This window comes from Triticum dicoccoides, chromosome 4A (assembly GCF_002162155.2).
Source record: "Triticum dicoccoides isolate Atlit2015 ecotype Zavitan chromosome 4A, WEW_v2.0, whole genome shotgun sequence".
NCBI lineage: Eukaryota > Viridiplantae > Streptophyta > Magnoliopsida > Poales > Poaceae > Triticum > Triticum dicoccoides.
Window position 1 is genome coordinate 532,137,496 of NC_041386.1, and position 20,878 is coordinate 532,158,373.

Here is a 20,878-nt window from a genome sequence, read left to right on the forward strand (position 1 = left end):
GCGGACCGGTGGTGGGGAGTGATTTCGGGGAGGGCCGGCCGGCCGCGGGCGGCGGGGGCTGGCGGTTCGGCCAGTGGTGGCTGGCGGCTCAGGGGGGTGGAGTTTGATGATAAACTGGAGGCCCTTGATTTCGTATCCGACGGCTGGAAAATCTAATGACCAGAGATGAAAAAGTCAGTCGACTGACGTGTAGCCTCACCCCGCACGTACACATGCACGCTCGCAAGACACGCACGCATGTAGGCGTGCAACACTGACACGTACACACACACGCATGCTAGCGTGCAACACTGACACGTCCACAAGCACTCACGAACACACGCACGTACGCACCCATGCATGCAACACTGAAACGTACCCTTGCACGCACGCAACACTCGCACGCCTGCATGCACACAGCACACGACGCAAGACACACGTTCAACCTATACGTGCATGCACCCTTTGTTAAGGACATGGATTGTTTCGGGTATTAATCAATCTTATCTGTGATAAGCAGAACATTGATGTTTGCAGCGGTCATTATGAATCACAACGTATCGAACGGGCTATCAACATAGTAGGCTTATTTTACTGAAAAAGATGACATCACACTCAATGAACAATCATCGGTTTTTGAAATGCCCTCTTCTGACCGCCCTGGCCCACCAAAGGTTCCTCTGCTGTGTGCTGCCTGCGTTGGGTCACTGACATGCATGCCATGCACCCAAAGAGCCCACATGTCAGTGGAAGAACGGTGCGGTGTCCTAGGTCAGAGTCGAGGGCGCCACTCGCGGCACGCCCGGCTGAACACGCCTCCGTGCCGCATTCAAACGCCTCCATGAAACCCGCCCGTGTGGAAGCCGAGAAACCCACTCTGGACACACGTCCGTTCATGACCAGGCCGCTCCCCTATCTCCTCCACCATTTTGTCCACTCTTACAATGGCTTACGAAGAGTAGTTATTCCGCATCCAAGCCGGCTGGGTAGCCCACCGGATACGAGCTATGTAGCTCGCTGATCCACCTCCCTCCCCTTGCCCGACGGAGCCAGTTGCTGCCCGAAGCTGTGGAATTTTGCCTTGTGTTGTTTTCATGGACTAGCAAGATGCCCGTGCATTGCATGGAACATCAAGATGCATTTTTTTACAAACTCCCGCATGCATGCAAGGGATAATTAATGTCCTCCTTTGCTAGTACCACGAGGCAAACACCATTAAAATTGCATCGATTAGTGTTAGTGGCCTTGTATATCTGCAAATTGTAATTTTGATAGTGGCCCCTTGTATATAAAAATGGAGGGAGAAAGATGAGAGATAAGGTGAGGAGGAGTGGGGCGTGGTGGTGACTGGTGGTCGGACTGGGCGGAGGCATGGGGATGGACGACGCATTATGTCTAGGTTTGTATCTCTCTCTCTCACACACACGTAGGTGGGGGACGTGCACGAAGAGAAGAGGTGCACGCACAGCGCACGTGCTCCCGTCTCTTTCCCAACCACACCCGCGCGGATACACGGTGGAGCTCATTTCTGTACGAAAAAGGCAGCCCACGTGGTAATTTGGCACGTGTACTGGTTGTCCACTTGGTGGAGGGAGGATCGTCTACCACGGGTGAACAAACAAATTGCGACTTGACGCATTATGTTAAATTAAAAAAGAGGCAAACCATGTGGGGCCTACCTTAGAGGCAAGGCTCTATACACTAGAGTACTTTTGATGTGTCCCGTCAACTCGCAGAACGAGGAGAAGCTTGCTTAGTACGCCGTCTCCCCCGCCCACGGGCGCGGTGGCTCATAGGATGAGGTGAAGCTTGCTTACTACGCCTTACGCCCGCTCCCTCGCCCACGCGCGCGGTGGCTCGCAACACGAGGAGAAAATTTACTACTCCCTCCGTTTACTCCTCATCCCTACCACGTACTTTGGTTAGTACTCCCTCCATTTACTTATACAAGGCCACTATAAAAAATACATTTTGCATCTATACAAGGCCACAAATAGTAATCGAGACAAAAGTTACTACTCCCTACTTTCCAGTTTATGGCTCAATTTCAAAATCTCTCCAACCAAGGTAGACGGTGAGTGGTCGAATTAATTTCGTATTTTGCACAAGTAATTAGTTCGCTCGTTTTTCTCAAGAAGCTATGTTTACCGAGGCATTAATTAGAATGAATGCATGAATGACCACTAAATTTCCATGAACTTGTACATGCATTGGTTAGTTTCCTCTTGACACTGCTTGCGTCGGGTGATCTAACGCACCTCGAAATCCAACATGTAATGGTACTACTAGTAGTATAGTAGAATTGAGACTTATCAAATGGAAAAACGAATGCTTTTTAGACGAGCCCTATAAACCCTAGTGGGTACGTACTCCGTAAAAACAGATTTTTCCAAAACTAAGTCGCTCCCTTTCATGAATTCTATAGTATACTCCTCCGTCGACGCTCCCTTTCATGAATTCTGTACTTCCTGTCGCCGACATGTGGGACATATAGCAACCGGGTCGACGTGTCAAGCACCAAATAACAGTGCAGAACAGCAGGGGGACGCACCCCACTCGTACCGGCCCAGTAGTAGTAATGAGCAACGAGACGTCAAATCACAATGCCGCACTTTCCCAAATGGACGAAGCAACCATTATTTCACACTTCTGTTCGCCATCATCTCAAACCACGTACTAGTATTGTGTTTGCCTCAAGAGGGACACGCACATCGCCTTGGTACATCATGACACGTGGGGCCGCATGACAGGCCATGCTCCCCCGCCGATCGCTCAGTAAAATCACCTCATTTTTACTATACTTCCTCTGTATTGGTTTACTACATGGCATGCACGCCATTCTAGGTTGAGAATTTAACTGGCTATATATGTGATGAACAGTACTCTAGCCTTTTTAAAAATGTATACTTTTGTATAGTAGTACCATCGATGGATTGCGCCATGGAGCAAAAATTGAAATTAAAAAAAAGTGGTACATATAGAGAGCGCTCGTCGCCAAATTATGCATATAGTACTATTAAAAAGGGATTTTTGTATTCGTGCCCCTAGTTGGGTCACGTTGGACTGATTTGCCCCTATTTTTTCAACAATTGCGGTTTTGCCCAGCTCACTTCACTCGCCTTGTGTTTTTCCCCTTCCGGGGCGGTTCCGACCAGTGAGCAGTCGCCACGTGGCGAACCGTGATTGGTCGGAACCGCCCCGAAAGGGCAAAAACACAAGGCGAGTGAAGTGAGCTGGGCAAAACCGCAATTATTGAAAAAATAGGGGCAAATCAGTCAAGTGTGACCCAACTAGGGGCACGAATACAATTGTTCCTATTAAAAAGGCTAGTCACAATAATGGTGTCCAGCACAACCCACCCCTCAAATAAAACTAAGAGGGTGCTTGGATACGTTTTAGTCCCATGACTAAAAGTAGTGGGACTAAAACATGCTAGCCTCACCCATGCTTGGATCCAAATACTAAAAAGGCTAAAATCAAGTTAATGAGCATTTATTATCCTCCAAACCCTCCAATCCAGAACTCGCCTATGTTAAAGGAGAGGAGTTAAATGAGTAGAGAGAGGACTAATCCACATTTTAGTAGGGGTACCCCTGACTAAATTTTTTAGTCTCAAGACTAGTTTTAGCCCCTCTTTAGTCAGGGGTTCTTGGAACTTTTGCCTCTTAAAGAGACTATTTTTAGTCAGACTAAAATAAGTCCCTTGGATCCAAGCACCCTCTAAGCATCCTGGAATTATTTGACAAAACTAAGCACCCTGAAATTCTTTGACAACTAAACTGCTGGCTATATGATGTTGGCCATATGTATTGTACGTATATAATGTGAAGAAATGAGTGGTAGTACTATGCCAATTAAAAGATGAAATGTAAGAAATACTAGTATGTACGTACTGAAGAGTTAAAGTAACGAGAAGAAACATAACATAGTTCTGCTAGGGGCTCAGCACAACACACCCCTCAAATTAAATTAAGCACACCTGAAATTAAACTTTGAACTATTCCGGTAGACACTGCATTAGAACCACCATGAGCAACGACACTGCCACCTTCCTCGGAGTCCTCGTCCACGTCCTCGACTTTGTCCTTGTCCCTCTTCCTCTTGGCCGATACTTCTTTGCTTGAACCGCACACTTGGCTGTTGCTCTTCATCCAACCAGATATTGAAGCAAAGGTAGCCATCAATTGTAGCATAGTGGATATGGTCTATATCTAGTACATTCCGCTGCCATGCATGACGATGAAACGTGTAATGAGGTTTCTCCAGTTTACCGTACGAAGGATGAACAATGGCTCCTGCCAAGGTCAACATTGAAGGCTGACGAGAGGACACCAGCCGATTCTTCTGGAGGTGGAAGGTGTTGCCTACAACGAGGCCTATCCGACGCAGGACTTCTTTGTCGTCACCAAAGTCTACAGTAACGAATTTCACTGTTTTGTCCTTGAGGAAGTTCTTAAAATCCTGGCACTCAACGTCGGCATGGCATATGTGGTAGACCAAGCAAACATTATGTACGCAAACCTGGATCACAGCGGGCTTCTTCCTCTCTCCGTCCTTTAGATCCTTCTCTCATCCCAGGACTGTGGTGTACTCAACATCTAGCCTAGCGACCCACTCATCATCTGAGTTTTCGAACATGCGGCTGAAGCGAGAAAGGCATCCTTTCACCGTCGCGGAAGAACGGGTGTAGATGACGTCGAACTCATCGCCGGTGATGGTTCTAACCTTGTACTCACCGCCGATCGTGGAGATTTGGGATGCCATGGATTTGGGAGGAGGGTTAGGATTAGTGGAACTGCCGTAGTGTGAATGGACGGGACGACTAGGAGTGAACCGCCATAGTATTGAAGGACGTGCGGGGACGAGTAGGAGTGAACTGCCAGCGTGCAAACGGCAGGGTAGTGCCTTTCCATTCTCCCATGATACGGGCTTCCGAGAGCCCTTGGATCTGAGATCGAACGGTTGCATGGCGTGATTCTAGACCTATGGGTGAATATCCTATCCTGGAGGGTTATTCTGCAAATTTTCAGCAACTTAGCATGCGACCGTTTGATCTCAGATCGAAGGCTGCCAGCAACCTGTATCATGGTCGCGCCTACCACGACCGTCGCGTCGCTCACGCGGTCTCGCCCTTGGAGATTTAACATGGTGAGTTAGGCTATCTGATGTTGGCATGTCATACATAGTCATCACTTAGTCACTCATACTACAACAAGGTTGGCTATAAGTGTATTTTTTTACTCCTCTCTATCTCTTTCTTCGTACTCAAGGAAGAAACGGTGCTAAGCGCGTGTATTTATTGCATTTGCCAAGGAGTGACCTCTTCCAATGAAATGGTGTTGCTAAGTTTGCTTCATTTAATTAGCTATAGACTCAAAATTGTCTTTTCACCTAGGTACACGCGCTTAGCACCGTTTCTTCCTTGGGTCACCAAACTAGTCTCTCTCTTCTTGATTAACTTGCCATATCAGACTTTATGCCTATGTGGCAAGCTTAAGCACCTGTAGGAGAAAGTAAAAGTCAGTACAATAGTGCGCTTTACATGGCATTTTTGCATATGTGGAGGAAAGAGAGGCAAGGAAAAAGTGGAGAACTGGGCTCTCATGCAAGAGCCAGCCTCTACTACATGGTGGAGCATTGGGAGAGGCACCTGTATGGAGGTGGTGAGGAATCTGGGAGACTCACGCCGGTCGTAGCGCCGCAGTTAAAATGATAATGGCAAGTCAAATCACGGGGCCCCACCTGTCCAGTAGTAACTCGCTGTCAAATCACACAACCCTACGTTTGCAGTAGCCTACTCCCTCGTCTTCTCGCGTCTTTGTCGAACTGACTAGGTGGAACTGCCCCGCCGCCTACCGCGCAGGAAAAGCCCCGCCCTCGACTTTTAAATACAACTACATCCGCTTAAGAATCCAATGATATACTTTTTGTGACATAGTAACTCATATTTAGTTAGTCAAATGGATGACCTAGAACTACGTGCAGGCCCTATAAACCGAGACGCCTAAAAATAAAAAATTGAGACAGAGAGGGTAGTTCAGCATGTATCTTTTTAGATCAATATAGTTGGGATTCACCAAGGAGCAAAACCAAGTGGTAGGCTTCTCCTGTCGTGTTGGCGTAGCAACTCAAGCAGGGTCAGTCCGCACACGAAATGGCGACACACTTAACAGGACCCCTTTGGCCGACATGTGGCTCATCCACTGTCTTGTTCCATGTGCGATGCACCAAATTACAGTTCGGAGCAGCGGTTGGAATTGGAGGCACCCCGGTCGTAGCACCGCAGTAGTAGAAAATGAGCGACGAGGGGTTAAATCATAAAGCCCCACCTTTCCCGCATTAAGCTGGACGGACGAAGCAAACATCATTTCACTCTAGGGTGCAAGAGTATAAAGAAAAGAGAAAACAATGATGCATGTGGCAGCTACCTAGGGCACCCTAGGGTAGGGGTCTCCACTACAGATCCTTTTTTTAAAGCGCCTCCACTACAAATCGGCTTCTCCCTCGTCCTCTTGAAGAAAACCGATGATGAGTGCGGCGGTAGGGTTTGTAGGAGTACTACGGCATGCGGGTCCACGTCAAAGTAAACGGGTTCGAGCCGACGCCTTAAATATGTGTGGGTCGCTTGGTTTTACGGGAACGAGGCAACATTTTGGGTTCGGGGACTAGTGGAGATATAGTACATACAAAAAATTGTGGACGTAGGTCCGACCGAAAGGCAATGATGCATGGGCCCTGCATTTTGATATACCCGGGGCCGCGTGAAATTTGCTACTCTACTCAAAACTAGTAAGGTACACATGTATTGAACGCATGAGATTTCGAAACCAAATTATGAATAAATACACACTATAGGATGTAAAGCTTTGAGTCATATATGCATGATGTAGATGTTCGTTTAGTTTTTATAGTTCATCTCATTCAAAATCAATAAGTTTTATAAAAATGTTAAGATTCATGGGGTTGTGCATTGTACTCCCTTCGTTCCAAAATAGATGACCCAACTTTGCACTAACTTTGTACAAAGTTAGTGCAAAGTTGGGTCATCTATTTTGGAACGGAGGGAGTAAATCATAAAGTAAAAAACAAATAATGGAAATTCATTTAGAAAAAAATAATCAATTATGATACAGAAGATTCTAGAACAAAGGAGAAGTGCTTGTGTTTTGAGGTTTGTGCATTATGCTTAAGTTCAACCATGTAGTCTTCTAAATTGTACATGTGGCAGATCTGGTGGAATGTTGATGATATCCAACGGCCAGTAGTGCTCGGATTTGCCTATCTCTGCACTGTCGGGTTAGCTTCATCCAGCGACCATCTTTCAAAGTTATTGGCACACTTTATAGTTCTTGTGCCATAGTTGCATGTTTTGGAAAAAAGCTACTAGTGGGTTGTACTATCTATTTAGGAATAGAGATGTATACATGGAAGTTGTAGGGAAAGAGATGACATGGAGCATCTCAATTCCTATGAGTAGGGATTGGAAAAGAGATGTCATTTGGTTCACATCATAGGAACTTTTCTATTGAGTATAGAGATGACATGTTTCTCAATTCCTATGAGGAGGGATTAGAAAAGAGATGTAATTTGGTTCATATCATAGGAACTTTTTTATTGAATATACGCTAATGTTTATTTCCCTTTGAAATTAAGGGAGTATAGGAATCCATTCATATGAACCAAGTGGCTCTAAAGCTATAGAAATGATATCATGTTTATTTCCTTTGAAATGTGGAGTATATGAATCTATTCCTATGAACCAATTGGCTCTAAAGGAAAAATCCTATAAAAATCATATCATATAGAGTTCCTATGATATTCCTCGACACTAAAGGATGCTTGAAATTGCTGCGGGTGATACAATGGTCTTTCTTTGTAGACTCCTCACCCAACTTTATAGTTACCTCTCGAAGATGAATGAAATGATATATACATGGTATTCTACATGTGCAATTTGGTACACGAAAACTCGGTAAAAGTTTGCGAGGTTCGAATTTTCAATAAAGATATATGCACTGCATTTCGGAACGGAGGGAGCATACGGCAGTTGCTAACACTCACGTGGAAGATTTGTGTGTAGGAGGAGTGGCTGTTCTGTTAAATGACATGGCAAAACTGCACTGTCGGATGCCGATCTAACGGTCCTTACGTCATTCGTCAGGAAAAGGCTTGTGGCGAACGTTTGTCGGATAATGATTTACGGACACATGCATTGCATTGATACGTGCCCCCCTCTCTCTCACGCACACGCACCCTCACGAGTCACGACTCTCCCGAGTCCTCTCGCAGACTCGCACGTCGCACCCACCGTCTATTTGCAGGTAGACGTCATGCACATATGTGCTCTTCACACCCTACCCTCGGAACTTCTAAAAAACAAAAGACGGTGCGCACATTTTATTTTAGCTCACACGTCACACACTTGTACTATTACTCTTGCGGCGAACGTTCTTTGGACATAGTATATTGTACTCTCACGAAGAGAAGTGGTGCACGCACGCACTAGTTCTCTCACACCCACTCGCGGGTACACGTAGGAGCGCATTTTTTTGAAGATGGTACAACAAAATCACTCCACTATATATAAAAGCAGGAGCCTTAGCGCTTGCTTTACTAGGGTTCCTCTCTTTCACTCTCTCATGCTCTCCAGATCTAAGCAACACATAGGTGGCCACACTCTCTCTCAGCTCACGGCTGGTCACAAATCCGGCCGGACAACCTCGACCGGGGCAGGGGTTTATGTGCATCGTTCACGCTGTCATCGGCGGTGAGGGAGGAGACCAACGGCTACCCGTGCGTCCCGATCGGTGGCCGTGCCGTTCTCTCCGAGAGAGCGTCGGCTCGGGAGGGCCTCCGACCCCTTCTTCCTCCCTACGGTATTGTGGCCAAGATGCGGCCTCCCGATGTCGTCTTTACGACATGTCGACGACCCTTAGGTATATATTCCTTCGAAACCTGCCTTGCTCTAGTGCCCCAGCTCCCTTTGTGTGGATACTTTTCTACTTCCGTCCGTTGTTCCAAAGCCACCTAGACTTCTACTAAGGCACGTGCTTTGCACGTATGTTCTGTATGATAGATACTCATATACCTTCTTTTTAGAGAGAGAAATGGGTACTCGTGTCTTGAGTAGATATCATAGTGTGTTTGTTTGCATGATCTAAGGAATATTCTGAAATAAGAAGCAAATCACTTGCACAAATCAAACTGAGTTCCAAGTAAGAATTTGATTACAAGATAAAAGTTGTAGTTTTATTATATGATGTTTCCTGGGTTCCACTGATGTATAGTTCCAGAGTTGTTTGACAGTTTACATGCATGTTTATGGACTATTTTGTGCAAATAAATAAGTCATTTAGGTCTGACAGACACTCATGTCCTGTATTAGCTTGAGGTATAGCTTATGTATGACTGAAACAAAATATTACACTTTTTCTGCGAATAATAAAAATATTACATTTGTCGATCAAGCAGAATAAAACTTTAGCTAGCATCAGCCATGCAATGTTATGTTATGTGAATAGTGTAAACTTTGCAGTATAGCGACATCTAAAAAAATCCATTTTTACAGTAATCTAAAAAAATAAGTTAGTAGTAGAGTGTTTATTTCCCAGGTGACAACGAGGAACCAAAATGTGCTAGCTATTTGCCAACTTGTCGTACTTGCATGTGAGGAGGTGGCAGCAGTTTCTAGACATTTCTCAACTTCAGTAGGTGCAATCCAGATTCAACGGGGACTTCTTTATTTGTTTACTTGGAGAGCAGAGTCGACCATGTGCACAAGGAGCGGGAGCGAATCCGGCAGCTCTTAGCCGTCAGATCATGTCATCCTTTGTTTGATGGACGGAAGTGATATGCATGAGAGGGGAAATGAACGGTGGATTTTGAGCCAATGCTTGTTTGGGCGGGAGAACCGAAGATGGAGTGGTAAATCCAATTTCAAAACTGCCGCATTATAGTAGTAGTAGATTAAAAGTAAAGCTATTTCACACAGTCGACTCAAAGCGTTGGTTCAAACAGGGAAGAAAGTGGGAAAGATGTAGCATGAATCTAGGACTTGGTTCTAAGAGGAAACATGGGAAAGTAGTAATATCTATCACTGTTTAAATAACCGTATATCTTATTTGCGCAAACAGGGATGTCTGTCTCCATATCGTTTCGGGATGTCTGTCTCCGTATCGTTTCTATCTGCGCAATCAAAAGCACACACCTCAGTTTTAGTACAGCTGCGCAAAATGAGATGGCTATCCCTCGCTGCCGTCGTCTAAGCTCCCGTCTTCAAGGTATCCCTACATTGGTAGTAACTAAGGTAGAATGACCAACGCAATCTAAAAGAAGCTGATTCGTACGTTTTACTTCCTGATTGCAGTGCAGGGACGGGCAAAAACAACTACATCCTAGTCCGGAATGCACTTTCTACCAGTTCATCCATGGACCAAGGACTAGCTGGCACGGATGCACGATGGTTTTTTGGACAGGTGCATGGACAAGAGGCATTGTGGTCTACTTATTTCTGCAAATAGCGGTGCTTAAATTTTGTGGAATGCACAAGCATTTCAGCTGGTCAGTACACTGCATGGTTCAGTTCAGCATTCCAGCTGATACCACAATTATAATTGGTTATTCTGGAATGAGAGAACCTAACCCTGAATGGTGGCAACAAGAAAAAACCAGAGTGAACTCCAGGAAATTTAAGCCTGCCGGGAGGCCCTTTGCTCAGAGAGAAGCCTTGCTTGTTTTTTCCTGATTTGTAAACCTTCTCACAACTTTGTCTTTTGCAGTGAACTAGTATATGTTTGTTATGTTCTATGAATCATTGAGATGTATAAAATTGCTTAACTTATGATTTTCAAGTTTTTTATGAAGACGAGTTTAATGTGAGTGTTCCACATGAGCGCTGGACTAGCATGTGAACGTTTGGAATTTATTACATTGTGGCCTCAATTAACTGCATGAACCACTGTAACAAGATACATAATTGCTTATATGTCAGACAGCAAATTGTTGATTGTTAGCTGGTCGATAGCCTAGTGTTGAAGCGAGCTGAGCCAATGTGTCGTGTTTTGCACAATTGCTTACAAGTGGGGTAGCACCAACAGTTTTTACAAGTACTTATGTATACGTCGGCGCACGGTTCTCGAAAGAGTGCTCTATTTCATCAAAACACACACTACTCGTATGATAAACCGTGACAACTTATGTCTTACCATGCCATATTCATGAAAAAACTAGTGAGGATGCATCTGTTTCGGCAACAATTACGATGGTTCTCACATGATTCACGGGCACACAAAAGTAGCAGCAGTTCCCATAGACGGATTCAAACAGAGTACTAGCCCAAGAGGGGTCGATAACAGGCAAGGTTCGGATAATTAGACACAATCTGAACTACTATTAAACACTAGCTGGGGCAACTATTTCATGCCTCGATCTAATTTGGGCTGGACACAAGACGGACCTTGCCATGAACATCATCGAGGACGTCCCGCAGCAGCTCAATCCTGTGAACCTTCATGAAGACAACCTTGTGGCCTTGCCACTGATAAACTTGTTTGTGGAGGCATGCCACGTCATCTTCCTGCGTAAGCTTGACAAGAACAGTATTCCTCACAAATGAAGGAGTAGCTTTGAACTTCTTGTGCTTCAGTACACCCTGGACAACACGCCTGACAACAGTGAGGCTGGAATACAATTCTTCATTGGTATAACCGCAAATGGCTTCCAGGATCCAACAGCCTAAGAACTCTGTTTTCCCAATGCATATATTCAGGTCGTCTGCCTCATAGCGAGTGACATGTACAACCACACAATCCTTGTCTGCATCAGGGCTCTAATTGAAACAGAAACAAATTCTAAATTACTTTTCAGTATAAGAAACACAAGTTATTTAAACCACTACATATACCATGGCATCAAAGCTAATAAAATTTTGCATTATTAATCACCACATACTTCCTTTTCTAAAAAAATCACCACATACTTATATGAAAAACCACAATCGAGATCGGCAAAGAAGGAAATCACCTTGGGCAGCGCAGCGGGGGGGGGGGCACCTCCTCGAAGGGGGAAAACTGCTCCTGCAGTGCCACGGGGGCTGTAACCTCAAACAGGGCGTTGACCATCTCAGTATCTGGGGTCGCCTCGGTAGTTGCCTCCATCTTCATGGAGCTCTCTGTCTCGTGGGGATCAGCCTCTCGCGGCTGCTCCAATATCGGCAGTTCTTTGCCTGGTTCTCCTTGGTCCATCATGAAACTGACGAATACTAGGAGTCCACTGAAAGGAAAACACAATCGCAATGAAAATGAAACAAAAAAGAGAGTGAGGATCGGTTACTGCTTTGCAAAAGTTCTTTTTTTCCTCTGAACGAAAATATACCAACATCACGGATCCGCTTACCTTCCATTCGTTCGGAGAGAAGAACAGTGGCAGATGCAAGTGTTGCCTTTCTTGAAGACAGTGAGGGAGAAGGGGATTCAGCAAAGAGTGAAATGATGGTTGCTTCGTCCGTTAAACTTAGACTGCGGGGAGGTGGGGTTTTGTGATACGACGGCTCGTTACTGCCGCGCTACGACCGGGGTGACTCTCCGCCTGCATACTGCCTTCTAATTTGGTGGATGGCATTTGAACCCGCGCGCTGCATGGCCCGCATGTCGGTGAACAAAAGTATAACGGCATTCAGTAGAGGGAGACGTTTCAATGACCTAGGAGGAGCCAGAAGCGGTAGAGTGTCTCCACTGTACTAGTAGTAATTGTTTTTCTGGGTAGCTGTAGAGTGTCACCACTGTACTAGTAGTAATTGTTTCTCGGGTCCCAAGACAAAACAGCCCATCCACACTAGTAGATAGTAAAATCAATTCAAAAACCTGGGTGCTCTTCTTCCTCCTCGCTCCCACCCACCTCACGTCAGCTCGCTCCACTCGTACCCCCAAATTCCTCACCTCACTCCTACAGAAAACCCCAGCTTCCCTTCTTCCTCACTCCTACAGAAAACCTCCAGCTCCCCTTCTTCTTCACTCGCACTACAACTAGGCTCGTCATTCATTACTCTGCTCAAATCCGTGAGGGCGACGCGACGCCCTCGAGGAAAATGGAGTCGGCTGACCCCAACGCCAAGAAGATGAGGCTCCCGCCAGCGGCGGCGCCTGTTGTAGATCCCGCATCCGGCAGCGCGGGGAGAAGCGACGACCCCGCCCCCACCGGATCCCAGGAACCCGTAGAATCTCGGGTGGACCGCATCAGCGATCTCCCGGACGCCATCCTTGGGGAGATCATCTCGCTTCTCCCCACCAAGGATTGCGGCCGCACCCAAGTCCTCTCAATTCGGTGGCGCCCTCTATGGTGCGTCGTTCCCCTTAATCTCGACTGTTGTTAGCTATCTCTCTTCAATGATTCTGAAATCCCCAGAGCCATCATCTCCTCCCACCAAGGCTCCGTTCAAAGCCTCTGCATCCCGTCATGCTACCTGGGCAAGCATACCATGCCCTGCATGATGGACGCCTGGCTGGAATCCCCTGAATTCACAGAACTACAGCTGCTTGACTTCTACTATTCCCCTGGAAAACACATACCACATACCGAACGCCATGAACTTGTGCCCTCAGCACCGATGTCCATCTCGGGGTTTTCGTCCTCTCTCCACACCGCCACCTTTGCGTAGTGCTACCTACCAGACAATCTGGTACTAAACCTTCGACTCCCATTTCTCAAGAAACTTTCACTTGTGCGGGTTCGTATATCAGAGGCCTCATTGCACAGCATCATCCACTCCAGTTGCCATGCGTTGGAGTGCTTGGTGCTTGTTTTCACAGTTAGAATCGGTTGTCTCCAAATAAAGTCGCCTAACCTTGTAAGAATTGGAATTTCTTTTGACGGAAGGTAGCTCACCATGAAAGATGCCCCTTCACTTGAAAGGTTGATCCTTGATTCTAGTTATTCACCGTTGCAAATAACCGTCCTCTCTGCGCCTAAACTGGAGACCTTGGGTGTAATACATGATCTCTGTGCTCATTTCACTATGGTGTTTGGCTCCACAGTTCTTCAGGTACTTTATATTATCATCTACACTTGTAACCATAAGCTGCATTTTAAATTTCTGCGCATAATTTATATATCATCTTGGAGTACACATTTTGTACTAATATTATGTTCTATGCTCAATGAAGAGTTTCTCCATGGATGGCCTATCAATGGTGCTGGATTCTGTCAAGATCTTATATATCCAAATGAATAGTTTTGATCTGAACAAGATTATTGGCTTGCTGCAATGCTTTCCATGTCTAGAGAAGTTGTATATAAAGGTGATAATTTCACGCACATTGGAAGCCCGCATATAGTGTACTAGAATTAACCGTTCAGCTATTGCTCTTTCGACACTCTTCTTTTAGACCTTAACTGTTTTCAATCTTCATGTCTATTTAGGCAACAGGACGGGGTAAGAAAGTTATAACCAATCGGTGGATTCGTAAGCATCGGGATTTTCTCACTTCTCATGAGATTCGATTGAAGACAATAACGCTAGAACGATATGTAGCCAACCGTGCAAACACAAGATTTGTCACATTCTTCCTGCTGAATGCGAGGTTACTATTGTCCATTAGGCTTAAGTTTATCAGCAGCATGGTTTTGACGGATGGGTATGTCGAAGAGCAAAAAAAGGAGTTTCAGGTGGGCAAAAGAGCTTCTGAACGTGCCGGGCTTCTATTTACAACATATTGTGGTCATAATCCAGTAAATTTTACGACCCAGGATGTTCATTCTATGGACCTGACCGATCCATTTGACTATGACTGCCGAAAACAGTGCTGGTGTTAGATGTTGTTGCCCTTTTCAATCTGCTTTTTTTGTAAACCTGATGAACAATTAACCCTCGTGCTTTTGTACAGTTTGTAAGTTGGAGTTAGATGTTCCTGCCCTTTTCAACTCGGCTGTGATTGTCATATTTTCTTTGAAACAAGGCAAATGGTGCTTGCCATTCGTTTAAGTTAGAGTGAAATATTGTAAAAAATCCAAACCAAGGGAAATAACATCACTCTCGCCGACTGCTTGAGCTCACCGTGCATTACAGAAGCCAAGTGATTAGCCCCCACCAGCACCCACAAACTTATTTCGAACTAGCACATCAAATGGGCTATAAATTTTCATAGGAAAGGCTGCATGACCGTGACAGATTTGGATTCTGACATTTGGGACCCGCGAGGAAATAGCCTATCCAAGGTGGTGTCGACTTACTATCCAGTCAACAAACGATTCTGCCTACCAGCCGTTGGATTGACATCCAACATCTGTCGTGTATCTTCTATCTCTTGTCTTCTTCTTCCTCCAATCGCCCAAACCAAACCACCCCGTCGGCTCCACTTGCTCCCGCCTCCCATGGCTGGCTGCGCCTCCGCCGCCCTACCGTACGTACCCTCCAACATTGGCCAGTCCCTCCCTCTATTCCCCCACACGTCCTGTTATTCTCCGGGGACGTCAGCCCCAACACGTACCTGCGCCCGAACCAGTCAACCCTCGTACTCCCCTCCGCCTGCGACTGGACCGGTGCATCTTCAATGGCTCCTGTTCGTTCCGTTCCGAGGCCTCGCCATCGTCCTCTGCCTTGCAGCCTTGGTTCGCTCGCCGTGCGCGGTGCGCCGCCCTCTTGCGTTGTCAACATCGTCAACAACCGAGAGGAACAAGGAGATGACTGTACGTGGTGAGGATGACAGTAGGGACCCACCAGCATCATGGCATTACGCAAGCAAGTGCCTCTATAGTACAAGCCCAAAAATATGGTTCCTCCTAATGGTTGGACATCTGGGGATCACGCCATTGTCAACGTAGTCAATAAACGAGAGAATTACACTACGAGCGGCTGGCACCAGGGACCCAACAAGTCACGCAGTTTTTTTAGGAACAAGCAGTTGTTATTTATACTAGTTTTAGCGACGGATCAGGGTAACAACGAGGCTGTGCGGGGGCTGTGGCCTGTCTAGCCAGGGTTTTATTTATGTTTACCACATCATGAGCCCAGTTGTGTTTTTTTCTTGCTGAAAATGGCTAGCCTAGTTCTATTTTTTTAAGAAATACCCAAACAAGGTCTACTTGCTTTATCGGCCCTGCTGGGCTGCAAATCTTTCAAGACGAGGAGAGTTTCATTCGGTTTGCCCGGAAATGGGCTGTACATTTTTAAAACACATCAAACCGGGAATTAGTTTCAATTTTTTTTCATTACAAGATCTTAAATTCCATTAATTTTTATGCGTGGACAATTATTTCGATTTTATATTTATATAAATTATTTTTCAAAATAGTTTGAATGTGAATCGATATTTCTGGATTAAAAATAGTTGACCGCACTGAAATATGCAAAATTCCGTATACTTTTTAACCGTGGCCACAATATGGGGTGTGATGCTAACAAAAACAAGATGGGCTCCAAAAAAATTCTTAAGAAATAGCAAATGGGCTGTACATTATTAGAAATAATGGCAGATGGGTTGTATGCTGTTTTCCACATATTTGAGGCTGACTTGTGCGCCTACTACAGGTTGATGCGTATGCTTTCATAAAAAAAAGGTTGAAGCACACGCAACGCCCTGTCAACTTAGTCAACACACGAGAGGAGTGGCTGTTGGATGTCCATCCAACGGCTGTCGTGCTTCTTCAATCTCTGCTCTTCATGCCCAAGCCGCTCAAACAAGCGTCGGCGGGACTGCCTGCTCCCTCCTCCCGCGGCCGGCTATGCTGCCGTGCAGGCCTCACGGACCCACCGTACTCCCATCGCTGGCCTAGCCATCCCTCTAATTACCCACACATGCTGTTATTCTCCGGTGACGGCAGACGAACCAGTAAACCCTCGTACTCCTCCACGTGGGAAACAACTACCGAGTATTCCCTGGCTCCGTGTCGTTCCCTTCCTAGGTCTCGCCGTCGTCCACCGCCCTGGTGCTCTCGGCGCGGCCTGGTCAACGTAGTTAATGAACGACATCCATAGGAAGTGGACTGTACGTGGAGAGGCTGACAGCTGGGTCCAGGGCTGCACGCAAGGAAATGCCTCCTTATTACACGCAAAATAATGATTCCTCCACCTGACAGCTAGGACCCACAGGAAGGGCTTCTATATTTCGCGAAAAAAACGTTCCCCCCGCTGACAGGTCGGACCCACCAGCTATATCTTCGCACGCAAGGAAGTGCCTCCTTATTACGCCCAAAAAATGAATACCCCCTGCTAGCTGGGACCCACCATATTGTTGGGCTGACTTGTGGGCCTACTAAGTTGACAGGGACGGAGAGCTTTGTCAACTTAGTCAATACTCAAGTGACCGTATGATGTCCATCCAATGGCCATAGTGCTTCTTCAACCTCTGGTCTTCTTGCTCCAGTCGCCCAAAGCAGCGCCGGTCGTGCCGCCTGCTCCTGCCTCTCGTGGCTGGCTGTGCTACCGCGGAGGCCTCACCGCCCCCATACTACTCCCACCACTGGCCAGGCCATCCCTCCACTCACCCACACCCCCTGTTATTTTGCGGCGACGGCAGCCTCACACCGCAGCCGAACGAGTGAACGCTCGTACTCCTCTCCGCGTGGGCATCCACTGCCGCGTCTTGCATGGCTCCGCGTCATCCCCTTCCTAGGCCTCGCCGTCGTCCACCGCCGTGCTGCTCTCAGCGTGGCGTGGTCAATGTGGTCAACGACCGACTTCCATCGGAAGAGTATTGTACGTGGAGAGGCTGACAGCTGGGTCCACGACAGCCGCAAGGAAGTGCCTCCTTATTACAGCTGGGTCCAAAGCAGTGTCGGTCGTGCCGCATGCTCCTGCCTCCCGTGGCGGTTGTGCTGCCGCAGAGGCCTTGCCGCCCCCTACTATTCCCACTACTGGCCAGGCCCTGCGGCGACGGCAGCCTCACACCACAGCCGAACCAGTGAACCCTCGTAGTCCTCTCCATGCAGGCTTCCACTACCGCGTTGTCCCCTTCCTAGGCCTCGCCGTCGTCCACCGCTGTGGTGCTCTCTGCGCAGCATGGTCAACGTGGTCAAGGAACGACTTCCATCGGAAGAGTACTGTACATGGAGAGGCTGACAGCTAGGTCCATGGCCACAGCCCAGTTTTTTTGTGATTTGCCAAGTAAGTCGCTTTGTCAGGCCTATTGGGCTGCAAATCTTTCAAGACGAGGAGAGCTTTCATTCGGCTGGCCGAGAAAATGGCCCATCAGTAATGAGAAATGGGTTGTACATTTTTAAAACACATCAAACCGGTAATTAGTTTCAAATATCTTTTTTTTCATTTCAAGATTTTAAATTACATTAATTTTCATGCGTGGAGAATTTGTTGGATTTTATATTGATATACATTTACTTTTTAAATCAGTTTGAATGTGAGTCGAAATTTCGGGATTAAAAACAGTTCGGACCGCACCGAAATATGCAAAATTTCGTATAATTTTTTAATCGTTGCCACAATATGGGCGGTAATGCTAACAAAAAGAATATGGGCTCCAAAAAAACCTTAAGAATTAGCAAATGGGCTGTAAATTATTAGAAATAATGGCAGATGGGCTGTATGCTGTTTTCCATAGATTTGAGGCTTTCCTAAAAAAAGTTTGACGCGCAAGCACTGACTGTTGGATGTCCATCCAACGGCCGTCGTGCTTTTTCAATCTCTGCTCTTCCTGCTCCAGCCGCTCAAACAAGCGCCAGCGGGACTGCCTGCTCCCTCCTCCTCGTGGCCGGCTGTGCTGCCGCGTAGGCCTCACCGCCCGACCGTACTCCCATCGCTGGCCTAGCCATCCCTCTACTCACCCACACCTGCTGTTATTCTCCGACGACGGCAGATGAACCAGTAAACCCTCGTACAGTCGTACTCCCCTCTGCGTAGGAAACAACTACCGAGTCTTCCCTGCCTCCGTGTCGTCCCCTTCCTAGGCCTCACCATCGTCCACCGCCCTGGTGCTCTCGGCGTGGCCTGGTCAATGTGGTCAACGACCAACATGCATCTGAAGTGGAGTTTACGTGGAGAGTCCAATAGCTGGGTCCATGGTCGCACGCAAGGAAATGCCTCCTTATTACGCGCAAAATAATGATTCCTCTACCTGACATGAGGGACCCACCGAAAGGGCCTCTGTATTTCGCGACAAAAACATTACCACCGGTGACAGCTCGGACCCACCAGCTATATCTTCGCACGGAAGGAAGTGCCTCCTTATTATGCACAAAAAAATGAATACTCCCATTGTTAGCTGGGACCCGGTATAGTGGCAGGCTGACTTGTGGGCCTACTAAGTTGACAGGGACGGAGGGCTTTGTCAACTTAGTCAATATGCACGATTCTAGCTCCAGTGATCGTACGATGTCCATCCAATAGTCGTAGTGCTTCTTCAACCTCTGGTCTTCTTGCTCCAGCTGCCCAAACCAGCGCCGGTCGTGCCTCGTGCTCCTGCCTCCCGTGGCCGGCTGCGATGCGGCGGAGGCCTCACTGCCCCCTACTACTCCCACCGCTGGCCAGGCCATCCCTCTACTCACCCACACCCCCTGTTATTCTGCGGCGACGACAGCCTCACACCGTAGCGAACCAGTGAACCCTCGTACTCCTCTACGTGTGGGCATCCACTATCGTGTCTTCCCCGGCTCCGCGTCGTCCCCTTCCTACGCCTCGCCGTCATCCACTACCCTAGTGCTCTCGGCGCGGCATGGTCAACATGGTCACGGAATGACTTCCATCGGACGTGGACTGTACGTGGAGAGGCTGACAGTTGGGTCCACGGCCGCAGCAAGGAAGTGCCTCCTTATTACGTGCAAAATAATTATTCCTCCACCTGACAGCGGGACCCACCGGACGGGCCATCGTATTTCGCCCCCCTGACTGTTGGGACCCACCAGCTACATCTTCGCACGCAAGGAAGTGCCTGACAGTCGGGACCCACCTGGTCGAAGCATACATAGTGTTGTCATTCTGGTCGCGAACGTGTACGTACATATATACTGGTCGATGTAGAGGCGCGCACGTGTCGTAGTAGAGGCGGCCAGGGTGCAAGAAAGAAAATACGGCCACATATGTGTACATACTGGCGGGGTCTCGAACGGCTACTCGCGCATACGTACGGCCAGGGCTCGTGTACATGGCTGGGTCGGAACGGAGAAAAAGCGTCGTCATCGTGTTCATGGGGAGGCAACGGAATGCGTCGTGTTCATGGGGAGGCAACGGAATGCATCGTGTTCATGGGGAGGCAACGAAATGTGTCGTGTTCATCGGGAGGGCTTGGACGGAACAGGCGATGGAAACGAGGCCTGGCGTACCGCAGAATGGAGGAAACGGCCTTGTGTTCGACCGGCCACGTTCGAAACAGGATCCTGTTCATCGGGAGGGGTCTGGCGTACCGCAAAACGGAGGAAACGGATCTCCTACGGTCAAAACGGGGGTCCTGTTGATCGGGAGGGGTGTGGCGTACCGCAAAACAGACGAAACGGACTTGTGTTGGAGCGCTACAGTCGAAACGGGGGTCCTGTTCATCGGGAGGGGTGTGGCATACCGCAAAATGGGACTCCACGAGACACTGTTCATCTCCACCGTCGACCCCCTCCAGCCTCCACGGGCTACTATTCATCCACCGTCGACCTCCTCCAGCCTCCACCTGCGACTGTTCATCCACGGGCTCCTGTTCATCCAGCCTCCACCGCGCGCTACTCCATCGGCTACTGTTCAACCAGCCCTCTCCACGGGCTCCTGTTCAACCACCCCTCCACGGGCTACTGTTCATCCTGCCCTCCACCTTCTACTGTTCATCCTGCCCTTCACAGGGTTGTCCTGTTCATCCAGCCCTCCATGGGGTCCTATTCATCCAGCCCCAACCGGCTCGATCGATCGAGGTCTTGTTCATCCAGAGGCAATACCACGGGGTCCTATTCATCCACCCCCACCATGAACTGTTCA